The sequence below is a fragment of the Anas acuta genome, unplaced genomic scaffold (assembly GCF_963932015.1).
Source record: "Anas acuta unplaced genomic scaffold, bAnaAcu1.1 SCAFFOLD_67, whole genome shotgun sequence".
Classification (NCBI taxonomy): domain Eukaryota; kingdom Metazoa; phylum Chordata; class Aves; order Anseriformes; family Anatidae; genus Anas; species Anas acuta.
The window spans coordinates 386478-399100 of NW_027076252.1; the positions used below are offsets into that span (position 1 = coordinate 386478).

Below are 12623 nucleotides of genomic sequence, written 5' to 3' on the forward strand. Positions count from 1 at the left end.
TGGAGCAGGTGGATGTGGCCTGGAGGAGGCTGCGGCCCATGGAGAGCATTGCTTGTTGAAAAAGCTAAGAATTGTTCATAACTTATTACAAAAACAGAAATTTAACACGAGCTGGAGCTTCTGAAGGTTAGACTTACATGTAATTGGTGAGTAGCCCCCTGTAAGCTGTGCAAGGACAGCAGCTACCAGCAGCTGGTAGCACAAGCAACTGCCAGCTTAAGCAGCTCTGCAGCCAGGTGGAATGAACAACAGTGGGTGACAACCTTGTTTCAAGTTGTCCTTTCCAGTGGTCAAACCTCACCAAAATTCCTCACAGTATATTTGGTTTAAAAGAAACGAAGCACAGAACCAGGAAGAAATTCAGTGTCATTCTACTTTACGGATCGCAAATCAGACCCTTGTTTTGAAGGAAAACATAATAAAATAAAATTAAAATAAAATAAAATAAAATAAAATAAAATAAAATAAAATAAAATAAAATAAAATAAAATAAAATAAAATAAAATAAAATAAAATAAAATAAAATAAAATAAAATAAAATAAAATACTAAGCTATTTCTCCACCATAAAATATATTATTGTTTTCTGAAAGAAAGAAACTACAAACACCTTGGTCTTAGATTCAACTGACAGAAATGCTTGAGTTACTCATAATGTTTCACTTCATTGTAGATATGACTGGAAACCAGAGACAAGACTGGTAAAATCATTCCTAGAACTCTGTGTTGTTTTCCTTCAGGTACCTTGTCTCTCAAGTCGGTGAGGGCTGGGACAGAATGAGATTGGAAAAGTCAAGTGTAGTATTCATTGTTACAGAAGTAGTTGTCCTGTATCTTCTATGGCAAAAGAATTTTCCTGAATAAATATATAAATAAATAGATAAAATTCCCCTGGCAAAGATTGGAAGCTGACACTTACCTGAAAGTTACCAAAGCAACTTCCTCCCGGCAAGGTAACATAGCTCACAAATGGTGGGCCCAGGGAGCTCAGTGATTCATACACAATGATGCCTTCGCTTGGGAATATGGCCTTCTGCTTCTGTTTGCTTTCCCAGAACTCCTGCAATATTGCTACGACATTCACTGTCAAAGACATAAAAATGCTGAATGTAGGATGCATACATGTCCTTGATCTTAGTGTTTTCTGTGTTACACAAGAAATGCAGACATATGAGCTTGATACATTTATTATTGATAATAAAATGTCTGTGATTATCTCTGCTGGTGTGAAAAATATGATTTTGTGGCAATTTTGGACTTTCTGGGATTGCAGGCTACTGTAGTACATAAATTGCAGGTCAGCAATATTGTACTATTAAGTCAATGTGTTGGAACTTTGATATCACAGCAGCCATTAAGCTGCTCACTTTCAAACATGAGAAAATGTTATACTCAGATTCCTCTTTTCCATTCTCAAAAAAAAACAAAACAAAAACAAAAACAAAAACACATGGTCATGCAAGGAAAGCAGCTGACTTTTAATGCAAAACTTTATGAAGTAGCTGGAAAAAAAGGTGTTGTATATTATGATGATAATAGTTGCAGGCTAATGTGAAAATAGAAATGTGAAAACCAGAAATCCAATTGACATCATGACTATTGAGCCAGTACTCCAAAGTTTTACGTTCTGTGTTGGGGTTTTCTCAACACTTTTCAGCTTGGACTCAAAAAGAATTTTAGTATAGTTTATCTAGACTCCTTTTACAGAGCCATGTGTAGCTTAGAGATAATTTTCTTTCTTTCTGGGCATCGTTCAGCAGGTGGTGAGCAATTGCATTGTGCATCACTTGTTTTGTACACATTAGTGGTATTAATACTCTTATCATCATTATTATTATTTTCCTTTTTTTTCTTCTTCTTTTTTTTTTTTTTTTTCCTCTCTCCAAATAAACTGTCTTTATCTCAACCTACAGGCTTTCTTTCCTTTTTTTTTTTTTTTTTTTTTTCTTTTTCCTGATTCTCTCCCCCATCCCACAGAGGGAGGGAGGAGGGTAAGCAAATGGCTGCATGGTGCTTAGCTGCCTGATAGGTTAAACCACAACACTATGCAAAAACAAACAAATGAACAAACAAACAAAAAAAAAACAGCTGTGTATGATGTTCATCATTTCTCACTTGAAAATTTAAATTCAGAAGGTAAGAAGTATGTTTCTTAATTTGGACCTTCCAGTGGAAGTATGGAAGCCCTAGGCAGCAGTATGGGTCCTTCAGAGTACTGATACCGGTTCAGTATCAAGTATTAGTGCATACAGGAATCAGTGGCAGAGATAATTTTCCTCATACATGTATAATTTTCCTCTTTCTTCATCTCGTCTGACCTTGTTAGTAGTGGAATAATGTAGAAGTGATCCATTTTGAGACAGTGTCACCCTGGTGGTAGCTCACATGCAATCTATGGACAGGGCATTGCTCTGTTTGCTGCAGGGTGAGCAATGTGAGCTCCAACATTGTCACCGCCTGTTTCCTGACTTCTGGCAGCTGCACTGCTCTCACAGACAACAGCTTTTCTTGGCATTTAGCCATGACAAGGGGAGACACACAGAGTGTGGTCATCACCAGTTCCCTTTTTGCTGTGCTCAAGCCATGAGGAAGTGCGGGTGGCGTGGTCTGAGCTCTGGGGAGGCGAGGCAGGGTGTTTGGAGCACACTGCTGTCTGCCACTGGATGGTGTCACGGATGCAGCAGCAGTGTTGGCTCCTACCAGTTCTGGCATTGTGGGCATTTAAAGCTGCAGAACTCTCATGGCATTGGAATATTGCTTCACCATAAAGAAGAAAGCTATCTGAATAAATTTTGTATTTGTAACAGGAAACATGTTGGGATAACCACTGTCTCAGTGCAGCTGTGAGAAAAAACTGAAATATTGAGGAACTCTTAACCACAGAAACTGACTTCTGCTTTTCTAAATGATGATGAATGTGGGAGAAAAACTGGTCTACTAGCCAGGGAAACTGCTACCAGTATGGACTCCAAATGGTAATCCACCTTCAGAAACTGGTCTCTGGCTGAATACCTCACTGATGTAAACATCTGAGTGTTTTTTTTTTTTCTTCTTTTTTTTCTTTTTTATGAGACCTTCTGCTCCACAGAGCATGCACACATTGGGTAACAATCTAATTTTAAACCCATTAAGTGAAAACTGATATTTGAACATAAAATTCATGAATGTAAAATTTCCAAGTTTAAACATGACAATTCAGTAGGAGCTGTTGCTTCAGTGTGAGAATGGTATTGGTGACATTCAGTCCTTTACTGGTATTGAAATAGATAGCAACAGAAAGTATCAGCTTTAAGAATATCACTGATTTAGGATGTTTCCATAAAGTGCTTTGGTTTTTGAAACAACTGTTGTCCAAGAGTGCAGTCCTTAAAAACAATAATGCAAAGTCCACAGGAATAATGAATTTGGTGGTGTAGGTAACCCACAGTACTCTTTCTGGTCTCATCATTCAGCCTGTATGATACAACTTTTGGTAAAACAATAAATAAATAAATTTTAATAAAGCTTGATTTCTCCCACATCATGATGAGATCGATTATTCTGTAGGTAATAAACTGCTGAGTCTTCTAAGAAGATGTACAATGCAATTGGCAAAGCTGCACAGGGAAATCCCAAGCATGATCATTTTTTGTCCAGTCCAAGTCCCTAGATTTTAGTATCCTATGCCCCTCATTGATGGAGGGGAAACTACCCATAAATATCATGCGTGCTTTTGCTTACCAAGAGGAAATTATACTGGTATAGTGGTCTATAAAAGAAACAGGTATTTAAACTGTTTAGTACCAATGATAGCAATAAGTGACCTAAATTGCTGTGTGTCTGATCCTTGCTTCTCTTCTGTTGTTAGTTTTACAGAAATTAAGAGTTCAGAGTGTAAAATTTCTGTTTTAATTTCCATTCTTGTTCATGAGTCCTTTCGATGGTAATTCAGCATTTAGACAGCCTGCATCTCTCACTTGGCTGAAAGTTTCCACTCTGAAAACTAATATTCAAAAGACTTTTTAGAGCTATAGAGAGGTATCTACTTTCATTGCAATACACCAACAGAAATATATTTCCCTTCTTTTCCTGAAATCCTGAAACATGCTTTAAGCTGTCTCAAATTTTACAGATAAAGCAATATTTTACCAGAGGACTAGTAAGCAGTGAGTAGCTGCTACAGATTAAACTAATACGTGTATGACTAACACAGAAACAGTAGCTGAGCAGCATCATTTTTATTCTGTTTAGAATTTCTGTCAAATGAAAGCTATGTGCCTATCCCACAGTGCAGCTGGATATCTCTGTAATTAAGTAATTAAAAGTGCCTGGGTTTGTACTGAATTGGATAAACATAAAACCTGGCTTAGCTGTGAGGATGGTAGCAGGAAATACTTGGTGGTATGTATGTAGTGGCAGCATCAAATTATCACTGCAGTTTTTGCTGTGATTTTTTCAATCCTAGCCAAAACTAGCACCTCAAAACAGTGATGAACATGAAGATGAATCAGGTTAAACTACAGAATGCAGCCATGATATCAAAGCCTCAAACTTTTTTTTCCCCAAGAATTCTTTATGTTTTGATTTAATTAATTTTATTTTACTCAACTGTTTAGCTTGAATCAGTATGTTTATCATCATTAAATTAAAACAGCATATCAATCTCAAATATATAATTAAAACAATTTCAGCTAAACTTGTAAAAATTCGGTGTGTGTGAAAACAGTTCTCTACTAAAAAAAAAAAAAAAAAAGATTTTATTTATGCCTAACAGCCACTACAGCCACTATTATTTTTTTTTTCCTTCATTATGTATCACATGGATTTGTAGTAGTTTAGGAAGATGTGAAAAATGTATACATATGATCAGATGCACAATCAAATATACTAAGTTACTATTCTAAGGTAGTAACTAATGATTACTAATATGATGATTACTAATGTTGTATTAAGATCTCTCAATATTCATTTTTCCTGCAATCACATGCATTGTTTGCCTTCATTTCTAAACATTCTAGGCAGAATGTTGTTCAGTCTCTATGCTGTATATCAGTATTTGGCATCCAACTGGCTTAAGTCTAAAAATGCAGTATGGAAAACAATGAGAATTTTCAGAAGTACATAAATGAAACAACAAGATTCATGGTTTAATGCAGCAAAATACTGTAATTTACGTCTCATTTTGAAAGGACATTCTCATTGTAATTGACTTTCGTATTTTGAAAGATGCCTATGATGTGGTTGAGTTTTTAAGATAATGCTTATAGTATTTGTATGCAACGACAAACAATTTTCTTCAGGATTAAATCATCCATGCTTTAAAACAATTTATTTTGTACACTGTCAGTTGCTGAATTAGTTAACAGTATTGATTTTGTTGTAGGCAATGCCAAGACCCCATTCAGACAATATTTTATCCACTTTATACCTCAGATCTTTCTCAGTTAGAGTTTCATAGTAGTACGTGCATCACCAAGTTCAAGAGCAAGAATTCCATATACCCTCCTTTAGTACTCTCCCATCTGTGAATATTAATGGTTCCACAACAGTCTATTTGATGCTGGCTGTAATGCCTAGTTACGAGGTGAGAAGATGATTTTTCTTCTCTACTTTGCTTCTTACTCAGCTGGAAAAGCCTCTTGCCCAGGGGCTGAGCATTGTACCAAATGAAGCTGTCCCCAAGTGCAAATCCTGGTAGAGTTCTTGAAGTTTTCCTAGACTCTAAGGACTTTTTATTATTTATTTATTTATATATATATATATTTGAATTTAGGACAGGCTGCGAGTTCTGTGGAACAACAAATATGTGGGTTATACAGCTGCATTTACCCTAAATGAACCCTGAGCTCTTTTGAGAGTTCAGAAATACAGTTTGATGTGAACTGTGTTTGAAAGAGGATTAAATGATAACACATTTATTATAACACAACATTGTTTTCCAGACAATTTCTCACCTTTCAGTAGCAACTGTCTTGCCTCTGCTCAAGGAAGTCTGTGAGTCAAATTAAATATCATTCTAAGTGGGAAACAGAACTCTCCAACTTGGATTATGTCAGTAAGTTTGCACTGCATTGATGCCAGAAGAAAAATAGCACCAGGTTTCTGTGAATTACTGCTAAAAATACTGGCTAGGCATTCACCTCAGCCAAGGCAAACAAACAATGCCATAAACAGGAGGCTGGCCAACTGGGAGGGGGGTGTTTTGGCCAAGACTGGAAGGGCAAATCGGAGTGGGAGCCAAGTGACTCTGCCACTGAAGTGGAATGGAGTCATATACTTGACAACGTCTCACTGCCGAGAGAGTGGAGTATAAAGAACACACACACAAGATAACCACCTACTTTGTCATTTTAAAACTTAAAACAGCTGTTTCTAAAAGTCCTTTTAACTGCCTTCGTGGATTTAATTTAATACGTGAATGCAGAAGAAAAATACAAGCTTTTTGAATGAAAGAAATATGTAATATGAAATCTATTAAAGAAGATTCTTCAGTGAGAGGCTAGTAAAGTTCCCTTACATGTCTTAAATCAAGCCATGGCACATAATCAGTAAAACTATATCGTTTAAACAAAGTTCATAAGTTACAAGTGCACCCTTCCCCAGCTGCAGCCTATTAAGGCTTGTAACTTAATGCATACATCTTAGGGAAGCTGTTAAATTGGGCTCAGGCTAGCAAAGAGATACTGTTTAAATCTCTAGAAAAAAAAAAAAAAAAAAGGCAGCAACTGGAGTGGGATCCAGCTGTTTTGAGGGAAGGTTTTATTGCTTCTCTTTTGATTTATTTTGCATATTTTTAAACATATAAATAATAGCTTTAGGAAAAAAAAGGTACAAATGTGAGTAGGCAATATCAATTAATTTTCCCATGATCTTACTATGCATTTATCATATATATTATGTTATGTATTAGCATGTTAGCAGTGATTTTGTTAGGATATTCTGGTCCATATGCTATACTATTCTGTTCTCCATGTTTATGTACAAAAATAAAAAGCCCCATATCCTTACTAAACCTAATGAAATTAGGTATATTGTTAAATATATATAAAAACATTATTAAGTATCATGTACTGGGACACCAACAATATGCTGAGAGGACTTCAGGGGCATTTTTCCTTCTCCATGATGGATTTGGATGCTATATGAGTGAGCTGATCTAGCAGTGGACTACTAGGTGATTCTGTCTAAAACCCTTAAAAAGCACAAAAAGTAGCAAGATGTTGTTTCAGGAAAAGAAGATCTGATTGTGGGGTGAGATTCCACTTGTGAGAAGCAACATCTTTAATTGGCAATGACTACCTTAAATCCAGCACTGACTGACAGTTCCTAGACTTCAAGGATTTGGAAAAAGAACAAAATAAAATTAAATAAATGAACTGGATGGCCTCCTCAAGAGCCATTCTGAACGTGTTACCAAGTAAAGGAAGAAAGAAGAAGATGTTGGAGGCAAGCAGCTCAGAGAATGGTGTAGGCTTTGTGAACCATTGGTATGTTTGTAGTCACAGCAGATTTAGATGCAGCTAGGGAAAGGAAGGGTAGAGACTGGGAGGGTTTCACTGACACCACCGTTGGACTGAGGCAAAAAGTCGATCCCTGCAGCGTTATGAATTGAGTAAGCAGGTTATCACTTGGAACAGAATGAGTAAACATACTAAAGTCAGGTGTTTTTAAGCTGATAGTCTGAAGACAACTGTTAATCATTGCCGAACAGCTTGGCTTGGTCTACATTCTTATGTAGCATTACATGGGAAAATGATAAGAACTTTGGTATAATTTCAGCATCTGAATATAGCAATAAAGAATTATAAATTGGTCAATCTCTTGTGATAATCAGAAGTATAACTGATTCGCACAGGAATAGTATAGTAATAATAACATTAATCTAGAAAGGAAAAGACTGTTTGTTTGATAAAACTTTTAATCTTGTAATATTTCTCCAAGGCAACTGACTTACTCTGGCTATAGTGCACTTCAATTTAACAGCTTGTATCAGAGAGCTAGTATGGTACCCACTGACAAATCTATTTCAATGTTAAATGAAGAAAAGTGAGCTGGGCTGATTCTACCAAAAATTATGGGCAGATCCCCATAAGTTAACATACTTTCTTATTAAAAACTCTACAGTCTAACCTGTCCATCTATTGCTGACCTGAAATCTTTGCTGGCAAAACGTGCAAAGGAAAATGTGCGATTTGTTGCTACCAGTAAAAAGAAATGGAGACACAGTGCTGTTCAGCTGATGTAAAATCACTTTGCTAAATGTTCACAAACCAACCAAGTAGCAATCCAGCTAGGAACCATAAATTCAAGTCAGGGCTTAAAAAGACTTTCTGGAAGTACTTAGCTTTTTTCCAAGCTTTATCGTAACTCCTACCTGATACCATAATATTTTTTGATATGAAAACGAAGTCGTAATAAGGTCAGCATATGGATTAGACCAGTGCTGGGGTTAATTAGGTCTGCATGGTAGAAAGCATTATCTTTTTATCATGTTATCTGGGATGGAAGCTACATACAGCACACAGTTCAGGCAAACACACACACCAAAAAGCAAACACTCTTGCAGTAGCATGAGTTGAGCACTGGGCTCCTTCTTCTTGCCTTCCTCCTCCATGTCTTTGCCTGTCCCATTCTTGCTGGAGCTGCCAGCCCCTCTGCAGCCCACTGTTCCCCGTCCCCCATCGGTGGGCTGGTGACAGGCCTGCACCACGGGGCCTTGCTCAGACCCCTGCTCTCTGCCAAAGATTGTCTACCACTATAAGGATAAAGCATTCTCATGGCAGGGAGGAACTTGTGAGAAACAGATTATCCCTGCTGTCTTGTTGCCAGGGCACCTAGCCATGATCTTGCATCTTTCCCAAATCCCATCATCTCTGCCTCTGCTGGGCAGATGCTAGCCCAGAAGGAGCACTGCTGCAGCAGGCACAGCACCACTCACTGTATTTGCTCCTGCAAGCTGCACCCAGGAGGGCAGGGACTTTTGAACATCTTGTCTCTCCCTGCTGCTGTTGAAGAAAGCCCTCTGTGAGACATTCCCAACAGAACAAAGTGTTGGGACAGTGCAAGCCAAGACCTCTAGGTTGGAATGGGAACAAAAAGTGTATGTGGTGCTGAGCAGTGATGAGCAGACTTGCTCTGACATCTTGCCCTAGCAAAACTCAGTCCTGTTGACATACTGAGTCACACCACATTGTGAAAAGGGTAGATGCTGCTGCAACAAAGTAGATCCTGAATGGACTTCATTCTTACTTTGTTCTTTCCAATAAGGTCTGAAAGTAATGCGTTTGTAAGAGATGTGGACGTGGTCCCATGGGGAAACATGAGACACTATGTTCTTTCTAGTCTAATACTTGCTTGCTGTATTTAAATCTGATTAAAAGTCAGAGATGGACACCACCTAGATCTAAAGATGACTTTTTGCTGAAGATAAAAAGAATGCATGTAAATTCTCATCTGACTTACAGACAAAGCACTATGAATGTCTGTCACCAGTCAGAATTAGTGGCACACACTCACAGCAACTTCAAGCCTGTATAGGTTAAATTTATATTAGAATGCCTTCAAAATTCTTTTCATACCTCAGAAAATCTAAAGTAGAAAAAAAAAAAAAACTACTCGAATCCACTCGCACTTTTGTTTCTATTTAATCATCTCTCCCTCCCTTAGATCTGTGGGTGGTCACAAATGCATTGTCCAAGCAGCTTGTACATACACTTTCAATAAAAGCCTTGTCAGTAGACCTGCAGGAACTGGTTACCAGTGGAAACTTATGAAAGGGAATGCCCCTCTCCTTGAGCCCACCCCCCACACTGCACCCCGATCAAATTCTTTGTTCCTGTGATGTGTGTACATTCACAGACTGCTCCACGAGGTCCCAAGACTGCAACAGTAATACAAACCTACCCAGCAGCATACAAACCTCCTGCAGGATGGCCTGAGAAACAGATGTCAGACTCCTAAGCTCTGGGACAGATCCTTATGCTACATTCACACAAGAGTAGCATCCTTCTACAAGAGTAAATCCAACTTAGTTCCAGGGAACTACTGGGTCAGCCTCTGACTTTTCAGTGTGGCTATGAGCATAAGAATCTGGCAAGTGGAGTTGTTTAATGCAGATGTACACGGGTTTTTCCCCTAGGTCCATCACTAGCCATGTCTTTAAGTCTTTATTCCTTTTACAGCAAGTTTAGAAGGCAACAGTTGACTGTATGAGACTGATTTTATTAACTCTAACAGCTGTTGACAAAAGAATGAAGTGGAGATTAAATAAATGTCTCTGCAGTGTGCCTCAGGTCACACGGGAGATTACAATTAGAAGTGAATGTTAAATAAATAAATAAATAAAACTCCCTTCTAAAAATCTAACATTGTTCCAGCATTGTTTGCATGTTAAATGATTGACTAGGTGATTCAGACTGAAATGACACCCAGCAAAATACTAATTTTACAATCAAATTGTTTATGTAGGACCGGATTTGGGGGCATGACATCAAGAGATCTCATTCACCTGTGAAGAAAACTGAGAACAATGGAATTTAACTATTGTTTCATTTGATCTGTTGAAGAGGGTTTTTTCCATTGTATGAAATCTGTGGATGTATTTTCTAAGAAATTACTAATTAAATAGCACTTTGTTCCATGCATAGCCCCACTCAAATCATAAATTCAAATTTAAATACTCTTATTTCCGTGATGTGAGTTGCATTGAACTCTGTTTCAAGGGATGCATCAGGCCAGTTTATTATGTGCCATCTACTGAAAGGTACTTCAGAACATTTCACAAGGGATAGTTTGTAAAATGAGAGAGAAAGAGAGAATAAATAAGTGTTTTGGCCAGGTTTAAAAAGTGCATCCATAGTCAAGTCTGATATGGGGGGGGGAGAGGGAAATCACATTCCATATACTTGCAGGAAAACATCTTATGTTTTAAGATTGCAATATTTGATATTTTGCAGTACTACAGTCAAGAAAGGTAATTTATAGGACAAACTAACCACAGAAAGAGAGTTGGCATAAAGTTTTCCAAAATTGTCAAGCAGTAAAGTTTTTACCATGTTATTAGAATGTAATTAAATATCCTAGGTAAAAGTTGTGAATCAGTTTTCTGAAATGCAAACTTAAAAAATAAGCAGCAACACTGCCTTCAAATAGGCAAGATAAAATAATGATAGTTTGTGGTATGCACACGAATACATGTACAAGCATGTTAATTACTTCTCTCTCTTAATTTGTTGGGTACGACAGACATTTGAATTAAATACACTCACTATCAGGGAAATAAAATCATTATCTTTGGTACTTACAGTCTTTAAAAACCAGGGCAGGGTCTCGATGAGGCAGAACTTGGGCAATTAAAAGTTGCAGAGACTCCAAGGTTCTGTCCATCTCTGCTCTGCTTTTCCAGAAAGCAGCCACAAGCTGCCCTCATGCCTGAGTCAGGCAAGTCCTGTACCAACTTTCCGCAGCTCATTGATGCGCTGGATTCCTGAGGAATCTCCCCACGTCTCCCAATCAGGCATTGCCTCAAACCCCACGACCCTCCACAGGGTCCACCTCCCCGGACTGCTTATCTTTGCTGTATGCTGAGCTAATTAGCTGCAAAGGCAGGCTGACAGGCGCATTCCTACTCCTTCCTTCTGTTAAACACACCCACCTACAGGCCAGGGAGAGAAGCTAATCACCAGAAAGAAGTTTGTTTCATCGGTTTATTGGCGATGTGCTGAGGCAAAGACCTCTCTGGTTCATACCAAATGAATAAAGAGACTCTCTTGCTCACCCAAACCCTCAAATTATGGAAAAGATTGCAAATATAAGGAAATACTTATGTAAAGCTATACTAAACGTGATAGCCTGAAAGCAGCATGCAGGCTCTTGTTTAAAAACAACAAATTCGATAAAAAGTATGGTGTTTTTTTTTTTTTTTTCTTCCTGTAACTATGTAACTGGAGAAGAAGGATATTAATGGCAAATAGAAAATTAATCCGATTAGCAAAATTAAACTTGTGATATATTAGGTTAACCCAATTTGAATCTGGTTTCCTGAAAAGCAGTTTCCTTACTCCCTATACAATAAATGTATTAAAATACCAGTGAATTAAACTGTTTACATCTAAAAGGACCTGTGGGATATGCAGAGGTCTGAAGAGGCACTCCAATCAAGGCAAACACAGATGCAGTGGCAAAAGCTTGAAGCACGAATGTAAATACATTGCTGTCACACACATTTGTGTAAGAGTCATAAACTGTACAAAATAGTTGCTTTGCTCAGCTTACTTTTATTTCAATTCCAGTAAAGTCTTCTTTTTGATTTGGAAAAAATCCCAAAGTAAGGATGTGTGTTCTTTAATTACTGTACAGTCTTTCCCAAAGAAAAATTATTTTTTTCTTTTTTTCTTTTTAAAGATGCAGCAGTGGAAAACTGCTGGTCTCCATCACTTGCAAGTTTCAGTACATACTGTTTCATTTATAGAGTGTGCATTGCACAAGGTGTATCTACTCTTTATCTTCATGTTTTGTTTACAAATTAATGAAATAACATTGTGTTTGTTTACTAAAACATTTAAAACCCATTTTGTTATTACCCGCACATTCCTTGCTAGGTGAATTCGCTAAGATAATCAATAATGCTATTGTCTTAACCTCTGC

The 12623-nt window shown here is 37.6% G+C and overlaps 1 pseudogene; it reads right to left on the reverse strand.

Moving 5' to 3' along the window:
- The window catches only part of LOC137849153 (kinesin-like protein KIF27), an 85868-nt pseudogene extending 74300 nt beyond the window's left edge, over positions 1 to 11568 (reverse strand).
- Between the last annotated feature and the right edge of the window lie 1055 nt (positions 11569 to 12623).